Below are 26,224 nucleotides of genomic sequence, written 5' to 3' on the forward strand. Positions count from 1 at the left end.
TGTTGAAGAGCTTCTATTACCATCAGACTGTTAAACAGCTTCTATTACCATCAGACTGTTGAACAGCTTCTATAACCATCAGACTGTTGAACAGCTTCTATCACCAGACCATCAGACTGTTGAACAGCTTCTATTACCATCAGACTGTTGAACAGCTTCTATTACCATCAGACTGTTGAACAGCTTCTGTTACCATCAGACTGTTGAACAGCTTCTATTACCATCAGACTGTTGAACAGCTTCTATCTCCATCAGACTGTTGAACAGCTTCTATCACCAGACCATCAGACTGTTGAACAGCTTCTATTACCATCAGACTGTTGAACAGCTTCTATTACCATCAGACTGTTGAACAGCTTCTGTTACCATCAGACTGTTGAACAGCTTCTATTACCATCAGACTGTTGAACGGCTTCTGTTACCATCAGACTGTTGAACAGCTTCTATTACCATCAGACTGTTGAACAGCTTATATTACCATCAGACTGTTGAACAGCTTCTATTACCATCAGACTGTTGAACAGCTTCTATTACCATCAGACTGTTGAACAGCTTCTATTACCATCAGACTGTTGAACAGCTTCTGTTACCATCAGACTGTTGAACAGCTTCTATTACCATCAGACTGTTGAACGGCTTCTGTTACCATCAGACTGTTGAACGGCTTATATTACCTTCAGACTGTTGAACAGCTTCTATTACCATCAGACTGTTGAACAGCTTCTATTACCATCAGACTGTTGAACAGCTTCTATCACCATCAGACTGTTGAACAGCTTCTATTACCAGACCATCAGACTGTTGACCTGCTTCTATTACCATCAGACTGTTGAACAGCTTCTATTACCATCAGACTGTTGAACAGCTTCTATCACCAGACCATCAGACTGTTGACCTGCTTCTATTACCATCAGACTGTTGAACAGCTTCTATTACCATCAGACTGTTGAACAGCTTCTATCACCAGACCATCAGACTGTTGACCTGCTTCTATTACCATCAGACTGTTGAACAGCTTATATTACCATCAGACTGTTGAACAGCTTCTGTTACCATCAGAATGTTGAGCCGTCATCATTTGCATTCTACCAGGTGATTCACACACACAAGACACACAGACAAGCTATCACACACCTCATACAGACAATCACACACTCATACACACACACACACACTCACATACACTTACACTCACATAACCACTCAAACACTCACACAGCCAACACTGCTGTCCCATGCTATGAATATTGAACCACTGGTCACTTCCTATTTCATACTGTGTATTTAAATAGAGCATCCCTGCTCACTCATCATAATATCTCTTCTGATTTATTTTAGTTTGACTGTTTACACACATCGCGTATATTACACACTGGATTCTTAACGTAGCTCACTCTAATATATCTACTGCTATACATATCATTCCTAATATATCTACTACTATACGTATCATTCCTAATATATCTACTGCTGTACATATCATTCCTAATATATCTACTGCTATACATATCATTCCTAATATATCTACTACTATACGTATCATTCCTAATATATCTACTGCTGTACATATCATTCCTAATATATCTACTGCTATACGTATCATTCCTAATATATCTACTGCTATACATATCATTCCTAATATATCTACTGCTATACATATCATTCCTAATATATCTACTGCTATACATATCATTCCTAATATATCTACTGCTGTACATATCATTCCTAATATATCTACTGCTATACATATCATTCCTAATATATCTACTGCTGTACATATCATTCCTAATATATCTACTGCTGTAATTATCATTCCTAATATATCTACTGCTGTACATATCATTCCTAATATATCTACTGCTGTACATAGCATTCCTAATATATCTACTGCTGTACATAGCATTCCTAATATATCTACTGCTGTACATAGCATTCCTAATATATCTACTGCTGTACATATCATTCCTAATATATCTACTGCTTTACATATCATTCCTAATATATCTACTGCTGTAATTATCATTCCTAATATATTGTACTGCCCTGTTAGGAGCTAGTAACATAAGCATTGTGCTGCCCTGTTAGGAGCTAGTAATATAAGCATTGTGCTGCCCTGTTAGGAGCTAGTAACATCAGCATAGTGCTGCCCTGTTAGGAGCTAGTAACATCAGCATTGTGCTGCCCTGTTAGGAGCTAGTAACATAAGCATTGTGCTGCCCTGTTAGGAGCTAGTAACATAAGCATTGTGCTGCCCTGTTAGGAGCTAGTAACATAAGCATTATACTGCCCTGTTAGGAGCTGGTAACATCAGCATTATACTGCCCTGTTAGGAGATAATAACATAAGCATTGTGCTGCCCTGTTAGGAGCTAGTAACATAAGCATTATACTGCCCTGTTAGGAGCTAGTAACATAATTATTATACTGCCCTGTTAGGAGCTAGTAACATAAGCATTATACTGCCCTGTTAGGAGCTAGTAACATAAGCATTATACTGCCCTGTTAGGAGCTAGTAACATCAGCATTATACTGCCCTGTTAGGAGCTAGTAACATCAGCATTATACTGCCCTGTTAGGAGCTAGTAACGTAAGCATTGTACTGCCCTGTTAGGAGATAATAACATAAGCATTGTGCTGCCCTGTTAGGAGCTAGTAACATAAGCATAGTGCTGCCCTGTTAGGAGCTAGTAACATAAGCATTATACTGCCCTGTTAGGAGCTAGTAACATAAGCATTATACTGCCCTGTTAGGAGCTGGTAACATCAGCATTATACTGCCCTGTTAGGAGCTAGTAACATAAGCATTATACTGCCCTGTTAGGAGCTAGTAACATAAGCATTATACTGCCCTGTTAGGAGCTAGTAACATAAGCATTATACTGCCCTGTTAGGAGCTAGTAACATAAGCATTATACTGCCCTGTTAGGAGCTAGTAACATCAGCATTATACTGCCCTGTTAGGAGCTAGTAACATAAGCATTGTACTGCCCTGTTAGGAGATAATAACATAAGCATTGTGCTGCCCTGTTAGGAGCTAGTAACATAAGCATAGTGCTGCCCTGTTAGGAGCTAGTAACATAAGCATTATACTGCCCTGTTAGGAGCTAGTAACATAAGCATTGTGCTGCCCTGTTAGGAGCTAGTAACATAAGCATAGTGCTGCCCTGTTAGGAGCTAGTAACATCAGCATTGTGCTGCCCTGTTAGAAGCTAGTAACATAAGCATTGTACTGCCCTGTTAGGAGCTAGTAACATCAGCATTGTGCTGCGGAACGAATAATTTTTGATTGATTTGATATTGTGGAGCAGGTTGAGAGCTTCAAGTTCCTCGGTGTCCACATCACTAAGGAACTATCATGGTCTGGAGAGAGAAGGAAGGAGAGAGGGAAGAACAGTTTTCAAAAGCCTTTTTCTCTCCCCTACCTCCTTTCCTTTCCTCTCCTCTCTTCTCCTCTCCTCTCCTCTCCTCTCCTCTCCTCTCCTCTCCTCTCCTCTCCTCTCCTCTCCTCTCCTCTCCTCTCCTCTCCTCTCCTCTCCTCTCCTCTCCTCTCTCTTTCCTCTCCTCTCCTCTCCTTTCCTTTCCTCTCCTCTCTCTTTCCTCTCCTCTCCTCTCCTTTCCTTTCCTCTCCTCTCCTCTTCTCTTCTCTCCTCTCCTCTCCTCTCCTCTCCTCTCCTCTCCTCTCCTCTCCTCTCCTCTCTCTTTCCTCTCCTCTCTTTCCAATTAATGACCTCATATGCAAATTGTAAAGATGTTCATTTCACAAAAACAGCAACTGTGTGTTTAAGGGATGTGTACGACTATCACTCTGTGTTCTCATGGAAGACACGCTCATGACACAACACGCAAACACACACACACACACCAATCTGTCCCTCCATTCAGTATGAAATGCCAAAGCTCCATTCCAAACATCTTCTAAGTTATTTAAAAAGCATAATAGTATTTGGTTCAAATTAATAAACCAAAAGAAACTATTAAAACAAATTGAAAAGCTGATGTGACCTTGGTGAGAATAAGAAAAGAAGCTGCGGTGTGTTTATTATCACTGCAGTTTCTTAAAGAAAAACTCAATTAAATTCCTTAAATTGATCTTCTTCAAGGAACATTTCTCCCAATCAAAATAGTTGTATTTATATTGTATTATATCAGAAAGATGGAATTTAACATTAAAACTCAAATGTGGTTGAATGAGTTTGTTTGCTTGGTTTAGTCTTACATCTATCTATGTTGCTCTCTCCAACAAGCTGTTGTTGGGTTTTTTTTAAGTTTACTTTATAAACGTAACGTGTTTTGATGACGCTGGTACAGAGTAAAAACAAAATCTGGAAAAATCGGATTCTGTAATAAATTTTGGTCTCAGATTTAATGTGTTGGAGCAAACTAATGTTCATGTTTTGGATGGGAAACATTGTTTATTATACGACATTTTATATCACCTATGGGAGCACAAAATAACGGACATTACAATTTATTCTTCAATTGTTATTTTTGCCCAACTCCTGTTCAACGTTAACTCAACACGAAATCCAGATTGAACTTGACTTCAAATTTTAAGGCGGCCTGCTAACAAACCTTTTTATTTTTTAAGTTGAATAAACAAATATATTTTTTAAACAGTGTAGAGACTTTTATCAAGGAACTATTTTCCAAAATGCTATTGAGCCTCGCTAATGAAGTGATCAGCAAGACAACATCTAAGAGATGAAGATGAACGTCCTCCATTATAATTGTTTTTCCTGTCTGGGAGACAGGAAGTGTAGCACCTAGGAGGAAGAAGGCTGTGAAAGACACTTTCTCTTTTTCTCCTTATGATTTTCATTTTGTCGTTCCTTTTAAACGTTCCACAATCAATGGACCTTTTCTGTTTTTGGATAGGCCGGTGTAATTTGATACCGCACTCACTCACTCACTCACTCATGCAACACACACACACTCACACAGACACACACACACACACACGCTCACACACTCACACAAGCCATATCTCTCTGTGTCAGTGTTAGCTCATAGAATGTAGTACCAAGTGCTTAGCCTATATGCTAATCATCCAGACCAGCACAAGATTAGCACTGAACTCTGGCAAGAGAGGGTCTGCCCAAGAGTGTGTGTGTGTGTGTGTGTGTGTGTGTGTGTGTGTGTGTGTGTGTGTGTGTGTGTGTGTGTGTGTGTGTGTGTGTGTGTGTGTGTGTGTGTGTGTGTGTGTGTGTGTGTGTGTGTGTGTGTGTGTGTGTGTGTGTGTGTGTGTTTCCAGTTCCATTAGTTGTCCTTGACAAAGTGATTCAGGATCCTGGATGGTCTCAACAAGCTCTCACAGTCTCACTGCAGCATTAGACGTTGTTTCACTTTTCTCCAAGCGTCCAAACGGACGGGAGGGTGTGGGTGGTGGGTGTTAAGCGTTTGTGGGCGGGAGTGTGTGTTGGTGGGAGTGTGCTAATCGTCCCTTTGACCCCCTACACAAGAGGATGGTGTGTGTGTGTCTGTGTGAAAGTGCGTGATTGTGTGTACATGTGTGTCTGTGTGGATCTGAAGACAAATATTGGTAGGTTATCTCTGTCATCCAGAGGACTTCTGTGTAAATATTTCACTAAAGCATTTTGATGGGAACACACTTCACTCTCTCTCTCTCTCTCTCTCTCTCTCTCTCTCTCTCTCTCTCTCTCTCTCTCTCTCTCTCTCTCTCTCTCTCTCTCTCTCTCTCTCTCTCTCTCTCTCTCTCTCTCTCGCTGTTTTTCTGACACACACAGGCTCAACAAGAAAGGGAGAAAGAGAAAGAGAGTGAGAGAGAGACAGAGAGAGAGAGAGAGAGAGAGCAACAAGATCTCACGGTTTGAACAATTTGACTTCAGATTCTGACGTTTTTCCATGTTTCTCCAAACGTCATATCTCAAGGTGTTTTGGCCATCCCGAGCTGCACCAAACGTCACATCTCAAGGTGTTTTGGCTCCTCCTGCTGGACCCAGTGTGGCACCTCGCGGCTAGTTAAGGGTTAAGTTTAGACATTCACTCTGAATGGTTAAGTTAAGGCTGGCCGGTAGCCTAATGGTGAGAGCGTTGAGCCAGGAACTGGAAGGTTGCTAGATTGAATCCCCGAGCTGACAAGGTAAACATCTGTCGTTCTGCCCCTGAACAAGGCAGGTAAGTTAACCCACTGTTCCTAGACTGTCATTGTGAACAAGAATTTGTTCTTAACTTCTCTAGGGTAGGGGGTGGAATTTTGGATGAAATGCTTGCCCAAATTAAACTGCCTGCTTCTCGGGCCCAGAAGATATGATATGCATATAACTGGTAGATTTGGATAGAAAACACTCTAAAGTTTCCAAAACTGTTAAAATAGTGTCTGTGAGTATAACAGAACTGATTTGGCAGGTGAAAACCTGAGAAAAATCCATTCAGGAAGTATTTTTGGGGGGGGTTTTGTAGTTTTCTATTCAATGCCATTACAGTATCCATTGACTTAGGACTCAAATTGCAGTTCCTATGCCTTCCACTACATGTCAACAGTCTTTAGAAATTGTTTCAGGCTTGTTTTTCTGAAAAATGAAGAAGTAAGAGCAGTCTGAATGAGTGGACCCTAAAGTGTCACAGAGCTTTTTCATGCGCACGACCGAGAGAGTGCCTTTCTTGTTTACCTTTTATATTGACGACGTTATTGTCCGGTTGAAATATTATCGATTATTTAGGCTAAAAACAACCTGAGGATTGAATATAAACATCGTTTGACATGTTTCTATGAACTTTATGGATACAATTTGGATTTGTTTGTCTTCCTGTTTCGACTGCGTTTGAGCCTGTGGATTACTGAAGAAAACGCGCATACAAAACGGAGGTTTTTGGATATAAAGAGACTTTATCGAACAAAAGGAACATTTATTGAGTAAATGAATGTCTGCTGAGTGCAACCATATGAAGATCATCAAAGGTAAGGGATTAATTGTATCTCTATTTGTAACTGTTCTACTTGGCTGGCTACTGTTTGTAATGATTTGTCTAGTGGGCTATGTTCTCAAATAATCGTAAGGTATGCTTTCGCCGTAAAGCATTTTATAAAATCTGACACCGTGGTTGGATTCACAAGAAGCTAATCTTTAAACCTATGTAAAATATTTTTTGTTTTCTGAATTTTTATAATGAGTATTTCTGTATTTGAATTTGGCGCCCAGCAGTTTCACTGGCTGTTGAAGAGGTGGGACGCTACCGTCTCACGTGCCCAAGAGAGGTTAACTGACTTGCCTAGTAAAATAAAGTGGTTATGTTTAGACATTAATTCTGAATGATTAAGTTAAGGGTTAAGGTTTGGGATGAGGTTAAATAAGTTAAATAACAAAGGAGTGCTTATGTACTGCCCCCGGTCCCCCGGTCCACAACGTCCTGGTAATCCCAAGCTTACCTGATGGTAATAGTGCTCTCCGTTGCCCCTAGTGGCAGGTTTAGAAGGGTACCTAGCAACATGGTTTCACAGGTTAGTCCACTGAACAATTTATGATGAGTTTGAATGGTCGAGTTGCTTCAGCGTTTTGTCAGTGAGGTTATAGTGGGGCATTATTAATTTCTAAAGGCAGACAATTTTATGCTTGTTTTGTGTTTTTATGAGGTAAATGAAGATGGCAATGGATGGCACTCGATAGACACGCACACACACACACACACACACACACACACACACACACACACACACACACACACACACACACACACACACACACACACACACACACACACACACACACACACACACACACACACACACACACACACACACACACACACACACACACATACACACACACACACACACACACACACATACAAACACTAAGGACTGCTGTGTGCAGTCTTCTGTAAGCACCCTCAGGCTATCTCTGTCTCTAGCGCTGTGGTTTCCAAGATGTCAGACTATGTTTATAATGACTATTTTTTTTTTTTTTTGTGCTTAAAACACAAAAACAGACCTTGACCCATTAGTGTCTCCCCACATTAGGCTACTGTCCCTCAGCTTCCTGCCCAGCTCAAACATTCTCAAGGGCATAGCTTTAGGGTACACATTCACTGGAGAACCACAGCTAAAGAATGCAGACGTTTAGTTTCTCAAGGTAGAGTTTTATCGTTCAGTACAGGTGAAACACAAATATTCTCATTGATCTGTGTGAGATTTTCATTATCATTATATGTCATTAGAAGCGTGGAAGAAATACATACATGCTGAATATGAAACCTCTCCTCACCTCTTTATACTTTCTCTCTGTCTGTCTGTATTTCTCTGGGTCCCTTCCTTTCGTCTCTCTGTCTGCCTGTATTTCTCTGGGTCCCTTCCTTTCGTCTCTCTGTCTGCCTTTATTTCTCTGGGTCCTTTCCTTTCGTCTCTCTGTCTGTGTTTCTCTGTCTCTGTATTTCTCTGGGTCCCTTCCTTTCATCTCTCTGTCTGTCTGTGTTTCTCTGGGTCCTTTCCTTTCATCTCTCTGTCTGTATTTCTCTGTCTGTCTGTGTTTCTCTGGGTCCTTTCCTTTCGTATCTCTGTCTGTATTTCTCTGTCTGTCTGTGTTTCTCTGGGTCCTTTCCTTTCATCTCTCTGTCTGTATTTCTCTGTCTGTCTGTGTTGCTCTGGGTCCTTTCCTTTCATCTCTCTGTCTGTATTTCTCTGTCTGTCTGTGTTGCTCTGTGTCCTTTCCTTTCATCTCTCTGTCTGTATTTCTCTGTCTGTCTGTGTTTCTCTGGGTCCTTTCCTTTCGTCTCTCTGTCTGTATTTCTCTGTCTGTCTGTGTTGCTCTGGGTCCTTTCCTTTCGTCTCTCTGTCTGTATTTCTCTGTCTGTCTATATTTCTCTGGGTCCCTTCCTTTTGTCCTGATATTTGTAAATTTTTTATTGTCACCCTGTAATTTTAACAACAGGATATCACAGTTTTACCAATTTGCCTTCCGATTCTGTCGTTTATCCACATTTCTCCAAATCTCACATTTCGAAGTTGCTCCAAATGTCAAATTTCAAAATATTTTCGACAACCAAGAGTTGCTCAAAGGCATCCTTCCGTTTCTCTAAACGTCACATTTTGAAGTTAAGGGTTGAAGTTTTTAGATAGCGTTATTAATTAAGTCATTACCTTTAGGCATTCATTACTAATGGTTAAGAGTTAAAGGGGTACTTTGGGATGTTGACAATGAGGCCCTTTGTCTACTTCCCCAGAGTCAGATGAACTTGCGGATACCATTTTTATATCTCTGTGTGCACAATGACTGGAAGTTTACAGGTATCTGCTAGCATGCTAACAGATACCCATACATGCTAACAGATACCCATACATGCTAGCAGATATACATACTCTTCCAGTCATTGCCCATACTCTTCCAGTCATTACCCATACTCTTCTAGTCATTACCCATACTCTTCCAGTCATTACCCATACACTTCCAGTCATTACCCATACTCTTCCAGTCATTACCCATACTCTTCTAGTCATTACCCATACTCTTCCAGTCATTACCCATACTCGTCTAGTCATTACCCATACTCTTCCAGTCGTTACCCATTACTCTTCCAGTCATTACCCATACTCTTCCAGTCATTACCCATTACTCTTCCAGTCATTACCCATTACTCTTCTAGTCATTACCCATACTCTTCCAGTCATTACCCATACTCGTCTAGTCATTACCCATACTCTTCCAGTCGTTACCCATTACTCTTCCAGTCATTACCCATACTCTTCCAGTCATTACCCATACTCTTCTAGTCATTACCCATACTCTTCCAGTCATTACCCATACTCTTCTAGTCATTACCCATACTCTTCCAGTCATTACCCATACGCGTCTAGTCATTACCCATACTCTTCCAGTCGTTACCCATTACTCTTCCAGTCATTACCCATACTCTTCCAGTCATTACCCATACTCTTCTAGTCATTACCCATACTCTTCCAGTCATTACCCATACTCTTCTAGTCATTACCCATACTCTTCCAGTCATTACCCATACTATTCTAGTCATTACCCATTACTCTTCCAGTCATTACCCATACACTTCCAGTCATTACCCATACTCTTCCAGTCATTACCCATACACTTCCAGTCATTACCCATACACTTATAGTCATTACCCATACACTTCCAGTCATTACCTATACACTCCAGTCATTGCACTAATGCTAGTTGGCATTGGCTCGTGGAACTAGCTCTAACTTCCTAGCAAAAACAAAATAAACAACACAAATTAATGTCTGGGATTGAACACACAACACACAACACATCCACAGTTGACAGTACTAAACCTTCCACCATACTCTCCGTTTCTAAACCCTATCGAAGAGTTTTTCTTTGCATGGCGGTGGAAGGTTTACGATCTCCAGCCCCAGGCTCAGGTACCCCTCATTCAGGCCATGAAGGACGCCTGTAACCAAGTCGACGCCGCAGCTGTGCAAGGATGGATTCGACATTCAAGACGGTTCTTCCCTCGTTGTCTTGCTAATGACGATATTGCTTGTGATGTTGATGAAATTCTCTGGCCAGATCCAGCTAGGCGAAGAGATAATGTATAGTATGTTTATTGTAGTATTTTCTGTACAATATTGTCAGTTTTTTTCAGATACATTTTTATGTTTTATGTTGTTGTTATTTACTGTAATTGTAACCTGTACTGGATACAGTATTTTACGTTTGTCTGTTTGCTGAGCTAACAGTGTTATGCACACTACTGTAGTAGCATGAAAACTGGGACATGTTTTGTTGTGATTCTCCATGTTGACATGTTGACTGATTTGGGTATATGGAGAGAAATAAATTATCTTTTCCTCAGTCTGCAGCATTGGTCTTGTGTAGTGTTTGTATAGTTGTACTTTCTCTGTGTACTTCATTTACACTACTCTAATCACTGACAATTAGACTTGCTAAAAGTGTTTTAGGTTAGCAACAGCAGTGTGTAACTGGTTCAAAAAGATTGAAGTCATATGAAATGTGTGTTTCGTATGGTAACAAAATATTATTTTTATGAAGTCGTGTATAGTTTTGACAAAAGTGTTCCATTTTGCAAATGATCTGAAGTGTTGTGCTACTTGGTTGTAGGGTTGTGCTAATTGTGTGTAGTGTTTTGACAAACCGGGTCCTGTTTTCAAAATTGTGCTTAAACAATTGAAAAAAACTAAGGGTCAAACATGACCCGCCACTGGGTTTAACAGCAGAGAAAACCCCCTAAATGATATTTGTTCAACTTGAAAGTGGATGACTTTTCCTAGAGTGACCCCAACATTAGAAAAAGTGAAACGTCGCCTTTGTTCATATTTCCATGAAAGCTGTACACCACCAGGGTACAAAGATTGTCTTAGGGTCATTTTCGAAGTTATAAAATCATTTACACACCACAAAAACCACAAAGACACACACACACACACACACATACAATGAGAAATTGAGATTATGCGTGCTACTGATTGAACTCAGCCAAAACTAAAACTTTCTTGGAATGGAGATTTTCCGTGCCACAATGCCACTGAAAGTCTTTCACACTTTCTCAGGAACGCTACGATTTGATAACCGTGAGTCAAGACCTGCAAGACGTGTGAGAGACAAACTGGCGGCCATAAGAGAGGTCTGGGAGAAGTGGGTGGAGCGTCTGCCATGCCTTTACAACCCTGGGCCTGAAGTAACAGTGGATGAGCAACTGGTTCCATTCAGAGGTAAGTTTTTATTTTCACATCTGTAATGTAAGTGATTTTCACTGTTAATGTCATTATGTATTGCTGTAATATCATTGATTTATGTGATTTGTTTTCTGTGACACTGATACTAATTACTGATAGTAATCTCTTCTGTCAAAAGGTCACTGTCTTTTCCGGCAGTATATGCCAAGCAAGCCAGCAAAGTATGGCATCAAGATATGGGTGGCCTGTGACGCACAGTCCAGCTACACAGGGAAGATGACCAGTGGAGGCCAGGAGAAGAACCATGGGATGCGGGTTGTGCTTGATGTGACAGATGGACTGAGGGGGCACAATGTCATATCTGATAATTTCTTCACCTCTTATGAACTCAGTCAGCAGCACCTGAAGAGGAAGATCACCATGGTTGGCACAGTTAGAAAGAACAAGCCTGAGCTCCCCCCTGCACTCCTCGCAACAAGGGGGAGAGAGGCTCACTGCACAAAACGGCTGAGATCAGTGATCGTGAGGACAGGAAGCCAGCCATCATCCTACAACCACAGCAAAGGAGGCGTGGACAACCTGGACAAGGTGATTTGAACTTACAGCTGCAGGAGGATGACTGCCCGCTGGCCCCTGGTCATCTTCCATAACATCGTTGATGTGTCCTCATACAATGCCTTCATGATATGGAACAAGATCAACCCTACCTGGATGCCTGATAAGAGGAACAAGAAGAGGGTGTTCCTGGAGCAGCTGGGAAAGGAACTTGTAACCCCACACATTCAAGGAAGGGACCCCCCCTTCGGCACAGCAGCCTCTGCAGCGCTTGTGAAAGCTGTTCAGGGGGCTGAATCTTGTCCTGATCCACCTGAGGCTGCAGCAGGGGCAGGCAAGAGGAGGAGATGCCAATTCTGCCCCCCAAAGAAAGACTGTAAAACAAATACTATGTGCTGTACATGTGAGAAATACATCTGCAAAGTCCATGCACACAAACTTGCATACTGTACTACATGTGCTAATTAGAGTTGATTGATTTATGTTCTTCACATTTTTGTTTTGTATCTATTATCTTATTTTATTCTTATTTATTGTTGATGTTTATACACCTTGTGGTTGGGGGCAATGGTTCATAAAATGGGAGAAGACTAGTATTTTGTAGTTGAATTCCTCATTGTACAGTATATAAGAATATATCACTATGTTGCCAAAAAAGTTCAAGACTGTTATTGTTTCCCTTCAATAAAATGCATTAAAAACTACTTTCTGCACATTTCTGCTACTTTCTGAGGCTATACAAGTGCTATCTTTTTCTAAAAATATATATGTTTACACCTATGCAGTACCTTTAGCAATAATAATAATAATAACCCTCTACTTTAGTAAAGAAAACAATTATTACAGGTGTGTTGTAATATAAATGAGGGGTGTCCACTGATTAAATGCAGTTTTTCTGTATTTTGAAGAGGGAAAACCCAGATATTCACAAAGTTTGTGATGAATGACAGGTTGTTCTTCGTGCAAAAAAGATTTGAGTTTAAAATTCAATTAAGTTGCTTAATTTTAGGGGTTTAGTGAAGGCGGTTCATTTTTTACCCTTAGGACAAGGGGAGTATACAGAATGTTTAGACTACACAAGGGTTAATACGTGATGACATAAGCAGACTTAAAACGTGATCACATACCCAGACTTAAAACGTGAGTCAACGTCTGTGATTAAAGCTGAAGGTATCTCATCTCCACTGGCCTTAACTAATACACACACGCACACACACACACACACACACACACGCACGCACGCACGCACGCACGCACGCACGCACGCACGCACGCACGCACGCACGCACGCACGCACGCACGCACGCACACACACAGGCACAGGCACAGGCACAGGCACACACATTGCTGAAGGTATCTCTTCTCTACTCATCTAAAATGGTAATCTGTGTTAAAGACACGATTCTCATCTCACAGCCAAAGATGTGTGAGCACCAATGACTGTATGTATGACTGGACAAACCCATTGATCATGTGACACCATTCATTCTTATGTGAAGACTCAATAGCACCTTGAAGCCAAATTAAGTATTTTTTTATTTTATTTAACCTTTATTTAACTAGGCAAGTCAATTAAGAACAAATTCTTATTTTAAAATGACGGCCTACCCCGGCCAAACCCTATCCCAAACGACGCTTGGCCAATTGTGCGCCTCCCTATGGGACTCCCGATCCCGACCGGTTTACGATACAGCCCAGGATCGAACCACGGTCTGTAGTGACGCCTATAGCACTGAGATGCAGTGCCTTAGACCACTGCGCCACTAGCGAGCCCAAAGATGGCGTCTCATGGAGACAGACCGGGCTCCATGATAAAGTGACAAAGGGAGCAGTTGAAAATGGCGAGGAGGCTTATCTTTTAATTATATTGAATTCTGCTTATATCACGCTATACTACAAAACATAAAGTGCCAGTTTGTGGTGGAAAATAGACAACTACGAAAAATATAGATGAAAACTCTCTTGGTAAATAGTGTAGTCTACCGTTTATCATGAGATACTCTACCTCAGGCGAGCAAAACCTTGAGACTTCCTTAATATTTGATTTCACGCACCAGCTGTTAAATGACAAATAGACACAAATCGCAACCCCTTGTCTTACCAGAGGCAGCTGTTCTATCTTGCCCGAAAACCAGCCGACTGTTTATTATCCATGTTGTCGTTCAGCCATGACTCAGTGAAACATAAGATAACACAGTTTTAATGTCCCGTTGGTAGGATAGTCTTGAACAGAGCTCATCCAGTTTAATCTCCAATGATTGCACTTTGGCCAATAGGACGGATGGTAGAGGCAGGTTACCCAATCGCCAACGAATGCTCACAAGGCACCCGGACCTGCATCCCCTGTGTTGGCGTCTTTTCTTCATGCGAATGACGGGAATTTGGCCTGGTACGTAATCTGGAGAAAATCCTTTACGTCCGACTCGTTAAAGAAAAAATGAGGTTCGAAGTGAGTAATCGCTGCTTTGATATCCAGCAGCTCTTCTCGGTCATAAGAGACTGTGGCAGAAACATTATGTGCAAAATAAGTTACAAACAACAATAAAACACCAATAATAGCAAAATTAGTACGGGGCCCGTAAAACGGCGGTAATATGTTGGCAATTTCACTGATGAATATACACTGAGTGTACAAAACATTAGAAACACGTTCCTAATACAGAGTTTGCACCCCCTCAGAACAGCCTCAATTCATTGTGAGAAAGGACTCTATAAGCTGCCGAAAGTATTCCACAGGAACGTTATCATTATACTGACATTACAATGATTTTACACTATCATTACACTATTATTAAACTATCATTACACTGTCATTACACTGTCATTACACCGTCATTATACTGTCATTACACTATCATTACACTATTATTAAACTATCATTACACTGTCATTAAACTATCATTACACCGTCATTATACTGTCATTACACTATCATTACACTATTATTAAACTATCATTACACTGACATTACACTATTATTAAACTGTCATTACACCGTCATTACACTGTCATTACACTGACATTACACTATCATTACACTATTATTAAACTATCATTACACTGTCATTAAACTATCATTACACCGTCATTATACTGTCATTACACTATCATTACACTATTATTAAACTATCATTACACTGTCATTAAACTATCATTACACCGTCATTATACTGTCATTACACTATCATTACACTATTATTAAACTATCATTACACTGTCATTAAACTATCATTACACCGTCATTATACTGTCATTACACTATCATTACACTATTATTAAACTATCATTACACTATTATTAAACTATCATTACACTGTCATTAAACTATCATTACACCGTCATTATACTGTCATTACACTATCATTACACTATTATTAAACTATCATTACACTGTCATTAAACTATCATTACACCGTCATTATACTGTCATTACACTATCATTACACTATTATTAAACTATCATTACACTGTCATTAAACTATCATTACACCGTCATTATACTGTCATTACACTATCATTACACTATTATTAAACTATCATTACACTGACATTACACCATCATTACACCATCATTACACTGTCATTACACTATCATTACACTGACATTATACTGTCATTACACCATCATTACACTGTCATTACACTATCATTATACTGTCATTACACTGACATTACACCATCATTACACCATCATTACACTATCATTACACTGATATTACACTGTCATTACACTGTCATTAAACTATCATTACACTGATATTACACTGTCATTACACTGATATTACACTGTCATTACACTGTCATTACACTATCATTACACTGATATTACACTGTCATTACACTGTCATTACACTATCATTACACTGATATTACACCATCATTACACTATCATTACACTGACATTACAATGTCATTAAACTATCATTACACTGTCATTAAACTATCATTACACTGTCATTACACTATCATTACACTATCATTAAACTATCGTTACACTGTCATTACACTGTCATTACACTATCATTACACTATCATTAAACTATCGTTACACTGTCATTACACTGTCATTACACTGTCATTACACTGTCATTACACTGACATTACATTGACGTTACACTACCATTACACTGCCGTGGCCGTAGGAAATATAGGTGGTGACAGAAGATCTAAAGCTAAGTGGACAAGGTGCTGAGGAGGCTGAACACACACACACCAGTAGAAACAACTAGGGCCATGTTGACAGCAGCTAAAATGGAGAGGTCACCAAAAAACTTTGTATTACCCTTTTCTTATCTCAGTCAATGCAATCCACCTTCCTCTTCATCCCTCCTCCTCTTTCCTCTTCCATCCCTTTCTCCTCCTCCTCCTCCTCCTCCTCCTCCTCCTCCTCCTCCTCCTCCTCCTCCTCCTCCTCCTCTCTCTTCAATCCCTCTTCCTCCTCCTCCTCCTCCTCCTCCTCCTCCTCCACCTCTTCCCTCTTCAATCCCTCTTTCTCTTCCTCCTCCTCCTCCTCCTCCTCCTCCTCCTCCTCCTGCTCCTCCTCCACCTCCTCCCTCTTCAATCCCTCTTTCTCTTCATCCTCCTCCTCCTCACTTCCATCCCTCTCTCCTCATCCTCCTCCTCCTTCTCCACCTAAAATGAGGAGAGGTCACCAGAAACATTGTATTACCCTTTTTTATCTCAGTCAATGCAATCCATCTCCCTCTTCCTCCTCTCTCTTCCATCCCTCTCTCTTCCTCCTCTCTCTTCCATCCCTCTCTCTTCTTCATCTCTCTTCCATCCCTCTCTCTTCCTCCTCTCTCTTCCATCCCTCTCTCTTCCTCCTCTCTCTTCCATCCCTCTCTCTTCCTCCTCCCTCTTCCATCCCTCTCTCTTCCTCCTCTCTCTTCCATCCCTCTCTCTTCCTCCTCTCTCTTCCATCCCTCTCTCTTCCTCCTCTCTCTTCCATCCCTCTCTCTTCTTCCTCTCTCTTCCATCCCTCTCTCTTCCTCCTCTCTCTTCCATCCCTCTCTCTTCTTCCTCTCTCTTCCATCCCTCTCTCTTCCTCCTCTCTCTTCCATCCCTCTCTCTTCTTCCTCTCTCTTCCTCCTCTCTCTTCCTCCTCCCTCTTCCATCCCTCTCTCCTCCTTCTTCTCCTCCTCCCCCTCCTTCCTCTTCAATCCCTCTCTTCTCCTCCTCCTCCTCCTCCTCTTCTCTCTTCCCCCCTTCGCTTCTCGTCAAAATGACCAGTTCTGATCCCCTGTCCACTGGGTGAGTTGTAACAGTATTAAGATGATAAACCCATGTTCTTACAGCTGCTACATGTCTCTGTATTACTTATCAATCTGTGTCTAGTATGCGTGTGTACGTGTGTGTGTGTGCAGTATGCGTGTGTGTTCTTCTGTTTTATCCTAATCTCTTTACAGAGCCATATTCATACCAACAGATTATAAGGCCTCCCAGCCAGCCTACTGCAGTTATGAAAACAGAATAAGGCCTAGATTCAATTCAGAGCGCTGAAGATCCGTGCTGTACCCCGGCAGAAATGTAAAGGGTCATTTACGATGAAGCCGACGTATGCAGTTGTGAATTCAGCTTCCGCGAAACACGAACGTTTAAATTTAAATCTGCACAGCAAAGCGGATCTTCAGATTGAATCAAGAGATAAAACACTTACAGAACCCTCATCGACCACTAAAGAGATACGTTAACAGACATCGTAGAAGAAACAAGGTTATATTTGTATTTTAGTTTGCAAATTATTCATTCTGTAAGAAGGGGGATTTTTTTATAAATACTATAAAATTTATAAATGATTTTTTATAAATACATCAGTACAGTTTATTACATGCATTGATGCTTTGGCAATATTTACGATTGTTTCTCACACCAATAAAGCAATTTGAATTTGACATAGAGGTATCATATGTCAAATTCAAAATTACTTTATTGGTGTGAGAAACATTTGTAAATATTGCCAAAGCATCAATGCATGCAGTAAACTGTACAATGTAATAAATTGTTAAATAAAATAAAGATTATGAGGTATTTATAAATAAATAATAATTCATAGAAATATCAACAATAGAGTAACAGAGAATAGTTATAGAAAACCCAAATAGATAATAGGGAAAATAATACTCCAAAAATGGAAAATGATCATGCTACTATTATTAACACCAATACTACAACTATCCCTACTACTACAATTACCTCTAGTAGCATGTATACCTCTAATATCTCTACTACCACCATTACCTCTAGTAGTATTTATACCTCTAATATCTCTACTACCATTACCTCTAGTAGCATGTATACCTCTAAAATCTCTACTATTACCACTAGTAGCATTTATACCTCTAATATCCCTACTACCACCATTACCACTAGTAGCATTTACACCTCTAATATCTCTACCACTGCCATCTCTACTGCTAAGACCGCGCTACTAAGACCGCACTCAATTAGCTGTATTCCGCCATAAGCAAACAGGAAAACGTTCACCCAGACGAGGTGCTCCGAGTGGCCGGAGACTTTAAGGAAGGGAAACTTAAATCAGTCTTACCAAATTTCTATCAGAATGTTAAATGAGCAACCAGACGGAAAAAAAACTCCTGGACCACTTTTACTCCGCACACAGAGATGGATACAAAGCTCTCCTTCACCCTCCATTTGGCCAATCTGACCATCATTTTATCCTCCTGATTCCTGCCCCCAAAAAATAGTGGTCAGATGAAGCAGATGCTAAGCTACAGGACTGTTTTGCTAGCACAGACTGGAATATGTTCCGGGATTCCTCTGATGGCATTGAGGAGTACACCACATCAGTCATTGGCTTCATCAATAAGCGCATCGATGACATCATCCCCACAGTGAGTGATGGTTGCTGATAATGGGCCTCTGTACGCCTATGTAGATATTCCATCAAAAATCTGCCGTTTCCAGCTACAATAGTCATTTACAACATTAACAATATCTACACCTTATTTCTGATCAATTTCATGTTATTTTAATGGACCAAAAAAACGTTTTAACGGTGGTGTATGTTGAAGAGGTTGGGGCTTAAGCTACATCCCTGTCTCACCCCCCGGCCCTGAGGAAAGACATTTTAACCGCACAATTTAAGGATTGTGGATGGGTTGTATAATGTATAATGTCCTATGTTTTTCCCCCAACTCTCATGCCAAATAGAGTCAAAAGCTTTTTTGAAATCAACAAAGCATGAGAACACTGCCTTTGTTTTGGTTTTGTTTGTTTGTCAATAAGGGTGTGCAGGGTGAATACGTGGTCTGTTGTACGGTAATTTGGTAAAAAGCCAATTTTGACATTTGCTCAGCACATTGTTTTTGCTGAGGAAATGCACGAGTCTGCTGTTAGTGATAATGCAATGCAAATCCCCTAGTAGTTATTGAGGTCAAATGTGTCTCCACTTTTGTGGATTGGGGTAATCAGTCCTTGGTCCAAATATTGGGGAAGATGCCAGAGCTGAGAATGATGTTAAAGAGTTTAAGTATAGCCAATTGGAATTTGTGGTCTGTAAATTTTATAATTTCATTTAGGATACCATCAACACCACAGGCCTTTTTGGGTTGAAGGGTTTGTATTTTGTCCTGTAGTTCATTCAATGTAATTTGAGAATCCAGTGGGTTCTGGTAGTCTTTAGTAGTTGATTCTAAGATTAGTATTTGATCATGTATATGTTTTTGCTGTTTCTTCTTTGTTATAGAGCCAAGAAGATGGGAGAAGTGGTTTTTGATTTTATAGAGAAGCTGAGAAGTCAAATATACTGTTTAGGTTTTCTACTGCCAAGTTTACACCTTCACTATTACAGTGTAACGTTTTACCCAGGAAATTGTATACAAGGGATTGAATTTGTTGTTGCCTAATTGTTTTTAGGTAGATTTCCACACTACATTCCTTCCATCTATAGCATTTCTTAATATTATTCAGTTCTTTGGCTTTGATGCCTCATGATTGAGAATAGCCCTGTTCAAGTAAACTATGATTTTGCTGTGATCTGATAGGGGTGTCAGTGGGCTGACTGTGAACGCTCTAAGAGACTCTGGGGTGAGGTCAGTGATAAAGTAGTCTACAGTACTACTGCCAAGAGATGAGCTATAGGTGTACCTACCTTAGGAGTCACCTCAAAGATTACAATTGACTATGTCTGACAGAGCTGCAGGAGTTGTGACCCGTTTTTGTTGGTTATGTTGTCTAGGGGGGCATGTTTGTCCCCCTGTGTGCTCAGGGTGTGGCAGGTTCTTGTCCAGTTCTGGCATTTAGGTCACCACAGACTAGTACATGTCCCTGGGCCTGGAAATGATTGATCTCCCCCTCTAGGATGGAGAAGCTGTCATAGTTAAAGTATGGGGATTCTATTGGGGGGATATAGGTAACACACATGAGGACATTTTTCTCTGTTGAGATAATTTCCTTAATAATTTCTAGCCAAATTTAAAATGTTCCTGTTTTTACTAATTTAATAGAGTGAGTTAGGTCTGCTCTATATCAAATTAGCATACCCCCTGAGTCTCTTCCCTGTTTCACACCTAGTAGTTTGGTGGATGGGACTACCAGCTCTCTGTAACCTAGAGGGCAACCAATGAGTCTGTCTCCGTTATACCATGTTTCTTGTAGGAGGACAATGTCTGTCTTTCCAATTTATTTGATGAAGTCTGGACTCATGCTCTTGAGGCCAAAGTCAGGTGACCTCAGACCTTGTATATTCCAGGGTGAGATATTAAAAGCTTTGTGTTCCATAGTGTCTAGTGTAGGGTCTGGGCGGCGTGTCCGTTGCGCTTTTGTTCTCTCGCTCTCTGTGTGTCTCTCTCTCTCTCTCTCTTCATCAGTATCTGTCCTCTGGCTGTTAAACACAGTAACATCAGCAGCATTTAGACCCCCATCACATAGCATCAACCCTAGTGATAGTGTCTAGTGTTGTTTTTGTGGACACAGCAGTTCTGTGCAGATTTATTTTTTCTTCTTCATTTAAGCATCAGGCCTGATTTCACAAAGTGTGTGTGTGTGTGTGTGTGTGTGTGTGTGTGTGTGTGTGTGTGTGTGTGTGTGTGTGTGTGTGTGTGTGTGTGTGTGTGTGTGTGTGTGTGTGTGTGTGTGTGTGTGTGTGTGTGTGTGTGTGTGTGTGTGTGTGTGTGTGTGTGTGTGTGTGTGTGTGTGTCTTTATTAATATTTAGTCTAGTCTTAGTATTATTAAGTCATAGTCACATTTTTTTCATTTGAATAATAATGATTTAGTCGAGTTATTGTCAACATAACGAAAACAGTGAACTATTTTAGTCACATTTTAGTCACGTCATATTTCTATTGCCTCATTAACCTATAGTAAACATAAATCCCTTACTTCCATGGCCTTGTCTTACCAACATATTTATCCTGTCGGATAATTCTCTTCCCCAACAGCTAAACTAACAGAAGAACACATTACTCTGCAGCAGATAACAAAATCACACCCCGTGACAGGGCTCCAGACTAACATTTTCCCCTGGTGGCACTAACCTTGTAAGTTGGTGGCACCAGCCCATGATTTGGTCGTTTCATCTAACATGTCCCAGCAGGAATGAATGATTCAAGATATTTTGTGCAACCTAATCCAGTGCAGCACAATTTGTTTTCAATTAAAATAGTGACGGAAATATTTGTCAAATGCCTATTTTTCATTGGCAATTGACAAGATGATAACTGACTAAATAGACCCAGAAAAAAAATAACAAAATAAAATGATTTTTCATTTCACTTCCTTACTGGAGTTGCAGCGATGTGACAAGACTGTAACTACCAATTGGATACCATGAAATTGTGGAGAAAAAAAGGTTGAAAAAGTTACGTTTTTATTATTATAATTTTTTCCGATGTCTCGTGCGTCGGAATTGAAGTGCCCGGCAAGCCGTACTTTGCCCCTCCCCCTCCCTTGCTCTACACTGTGCCTGTTTCTCTCAGCAGATTCTTCCAAAACAACAACGATGATGCTTTCCACATTGCGTTTAAATTTGAATCCACATGTTTTCTCTATAATAATATTAATCTTTCTTTTTGCAAAACACGAGTTAAGTCTTAGGAACCTGGGATGTGCCTAAAGCTAATCGCTAACTAGCTACCTGGTTAGGTAAATGCCATTTAGCTATATGCACTAGCTAGGGCAAAGCAAACGTTAGGTCTAATACAGGTTGCTACCAGTGGTGGTGTATATCAGCATGTTGTTTGTGCAATGGCATGCAACATCTATGCATCTCTTCAAATGCTATTATGGTCCACTAAAAAAATACTAACCAGCACTTTGGTTCCTACCCTGTCATAACTCCTACCTGGCCCATTACACCCTGACAACCTGGTAACTTTACTATTATGCAAACATTTGGTGGCAGAGAAAGTGCGATGTGGAGGAGATGTGTTTCAAAAGTAAGCATGATTCATATAGGCACAATGTAGGCTATATCTCAATCTGTTAAAATATATGTTTCTGGTACTCCTACATTTTATGTGGTGCACCTAACTTCACTAACTAGGTAGGGGAGAGATAGAGGGAGTTAGGTTGTGTATCTCCAAACCTGCAGAGGGAGAGGAGGGAGTTAATGGGGTGAAGGAATGGTGGGTTAGGGTTAGTGAATGGGGTGAAGGGGCAGTGGGTTAGGGTTAGTGAATGGGGTGAAGGGATGGTGGGTTAGGGTTAGTAAATGGGGTGAAGGGATGGTGGGTTAGGGTTAGTGAATGGGGTGAAGGGACGGTGGGTTAGGGTTAGTGAATGGGGTGAAGGAATGGTGGGTTAGGGTTAGTGAATGGGGTGAAGGGGCGGTGGGTTAGGGTTAGTGAATGGGGTGAAGGGATGGTGGGTTAGGGTTAGTAAATGGGGTGAAGGGATGGTGGGTTAGGGTTAGTGAATGGGGTGAAGGGGCAGTGGGTTAGGGTTAGTGAATGGGGTGAAGGGATGGTGGGTTAGGGTTAGTAAATGGGGTGAAGGGATGGTGGGTTAGGGTTAGTGAATGGGGTGAAGGGACGGTGGGTTAGGGTTAGTGAATGGGGTGAAGGAATGGTGGGTTAGGGTTAGTGAATGGGGTGAAGGGGCGGTGGGTTAGGGTTAGTGAATGGGGTGAAGGGATGGTGGGTTAGGGTTAGTAAATGGGGTGAAGGGATGGTGGGTTAGGGTTAGTGAATGGGGTGAAGGGACGGTGGGTTAGGGTTAGTGAATGGGGTGAAGGGACGGTGGGTTAGGGTTAGTGAATGGGGTGAAGGGACGGTGGGTTAGGGTTAGTGAATGGGGTGAAGGGACGGTGGGTTAGGGTTAGTGAATGGGGTGAAGGGACGGTGGGTTAGGGTTAGTGAATGGGGTGAAGGGACGGTGGGTTAGGATTAGTGAATGGGGTGAAGGGATGGTGGGTTAGGGTTAGTGAATGGGGTGAAGGGACGGTGGGTTAGGGTTAGTGAATGGGGTGAAGGGATGGTGGGTTAGGGTTAGTGAATGGGGTGAAGGGACGGTGGGTTAGGGTTAGTGAATGCGGTGAAGGGACGGTGGGTTAGGGTTAGTGAATGGGGTGAAGGGACGGTGGGTTAGGGTTAGTGAATGGGGTGAAGGGATGGTGGGTTAGGGTTAGTGAATGGGGTGAAGGGATGGTGGGTTAGGGTTAGTGAATGGGGTGAAGGGACGGTGGGTTAGGGTTAGTGAATGGGGTGGAGGGATGGTGGGTTAGGGTTAGTGAATTGGGTGAAGGGGCGGTGGGTTAGGGTTAGTGAATGGGGTGAAGGGACGGTGGGTTAGGGTTAGTGAATGGGGTGAAGGGACGGTGGGTTAGGGTTAGTGAATGGGGTGAAGGGATGGTGGGTTAGGGTTAGTGAATGGGGTGAAGGGACGGTGGGTTAGGGTTAGGGTTAGTGAATGGGGTGAAGGGATGGTGGGTTAGGGTTAGTGAATGGGGTGAAGGAATGGTGGGTTAGGGTTAGTGAATGGGGTGAAGGGACGGTGGGTTAGGGTTAGTGAATGGGGTGAAGGGACGGTGGGTTAGGGTTAGTGAATGGGGTGAAGGGATGGTGGGTTAGGGTTAGTGAATGGGGTGAAGGGACGGTGGGTTAGGGTTAGTGAATGGGGTGAAGGGACGGTGGGTTAGGGTTAGTGAATGGGGTGAAGGGACGGTGGGTTAGGGTTAGTGAATGGGGTAGAGGGATGGTGGGTTAGGGTTAGGGTTAGTGAATGGGGTGAAGGGACGGTGGGTTAGGGTTAGTGAATGGGGTGAAGGGACGGTGGGTTAGGATTAGTGAATGGGGTGAAGGGATGGTGGGTTAGGGTTAGTGAATGGGGTGAAGGGATGGTGGGTTAGGGTTAGTGAATGGGGTGAAGGGATGGTGGGTTAGGGTTAGTGAATGGGGTGAAGGGACGGTGGGTTAGGGTTAGTGAATGCGGTGAAGGGACGGTGGGTTAGGGTTAGTGAATGGGGTGAAGGGACGGTGGGTTAGGGTTAGTGAATGGGGTGAAGGGATGGTGGGTTAGGGTTAGTGAATGGGGTGAAGGGATGGTGGGTTAGGGTTAGTGAATGGGGTGAAGGGACGGTGGGTTAGGGTTAGTGAATGGGGTGGAGGGATGGTGGGTTAGGGTTAGTGAATTGGGTGAAGGGGCGGTGGGTTAGGGTTAGTGAATGGGGTGAAGGGACGGTGGGTTAGGGTTAGTGAATGGGGTGAAGGGACGGTGGGTTAGGGTTAGTGAATGGGGTGAAGGGATGGTGGGTTAGGGTTAGTGAATGGGGTGAAGGGACGGTGGGTTAGGGTTAGGGTTAGTGAATGGGGTGAAGGGATGGTGGGTTAGGGTTAGTGAATGGGGTGAAGGAATGGTGGGTTAGGGTTAGTGAATGGGGTGAAGGGACGGTGGGTTAGGGTTAGTGAATGGGGTGAAGGGACGGTGGGTTAGGGTTAGTGAATGGGGTGAAGGGATGGTGGGTTAGGGTTAGTGAATGGGGTGAAGGGACGGTGGGTTAGGGTTAGTGAATGGGGTGAAGGGACGGTGGGTTAGGGTTAGTGAATGGGGTGAAGGGACGGTGGGTTAGGGTTAGTGAATGGGGTAGAGGGATGGTGGGTTAGGGTTAGGGTTAGTGAATGGGGTGAAGGGACGGTGGGTTAGGGTTAGTGAATGGGGTGAAGGGACGATGGGTTAGGGTTAGTGAATGGGGTGAAGGGATGGTGGGTTAGGGTTAGTGAATGTCATGAAGGGATGGTGGGTTAGGATTAGTGAATGGGGTGAAGGGACGGTGGGTTGGGTTGCAGGGAAGGATATGAGACTTTTGAGTTTAAAATCAATCTCCCATCAGACACATTGAGACAGACTACATAGGCTACCAGTTATTCCGCACAGACTGGAGCTACCTAATTCTGGTCTGGAACATCGATGACCGTTGGTGAGCAGGCAAATCGTTGAGGCTGGAGTGGAGGTCTTTTTTCCCAGCACCGCGTTGATGGGCATAGCAGCATAGATCAGCTCCTGGGACCTTATCAAAGATAGTGGTCAGTCACACAAACACACAGAGCACTGATTACATTATCAACGGTGGATATGATTAGCATGGTGGAACCAACCTGATCGCTGCGTCCAGCTTTCCATTACACTTCAGTTATCGTGAGTGAAATAGAACGGTAAACGTATCGATCAGGCCGGTTCCACCATCTAGATTATGAAGGTGAATTGGGACAAAACTCTAAACTCTTCGACCAGGTCAAACGTCACCAACTTGATTCAAGTGTCCTCCCTGTTGCCATTTATAGGAATGCTGACAGCGAGGGCATGCCTGCGTGATGCTGATGGTCCTCTTGCTAGTCTTCTCTATGTTGAATGTTTTCGTCTGCAAACTGGACATCTCTCGAACAACTGCAGCAGGCAATCCTCCTAAACAATGTATTCCTTCATCTTTTGAGCTGCTGTTAACTGGGAAGGTCTGTGACAGGGTGATATAATAGACAGTCAAGTGGGAAATTGCATTTTGTTCTGAAGAAAGGAAAAAGCTTTTTGATCGTGCACTTCACAACCAAAAGGACTCTACTACTTGTATCTGCTTGGCTGGGTAATTAACAT

Source organism: Salvelinus alpinus, chromosome 25 (genome assembly GCF_045679555.1).
Source record: "Salvelinus alpinus chromosome 25, SLU_Salpinus.1, whole genome shotgun sequence".
In the NCBI taxonomy this organism is placed as follows: Eukaryota; Metazoa; Chordata; class Actinopteri; order Salmoniformes; family Salmonidae; genus Salvelinus; species Salvelinus alpinus.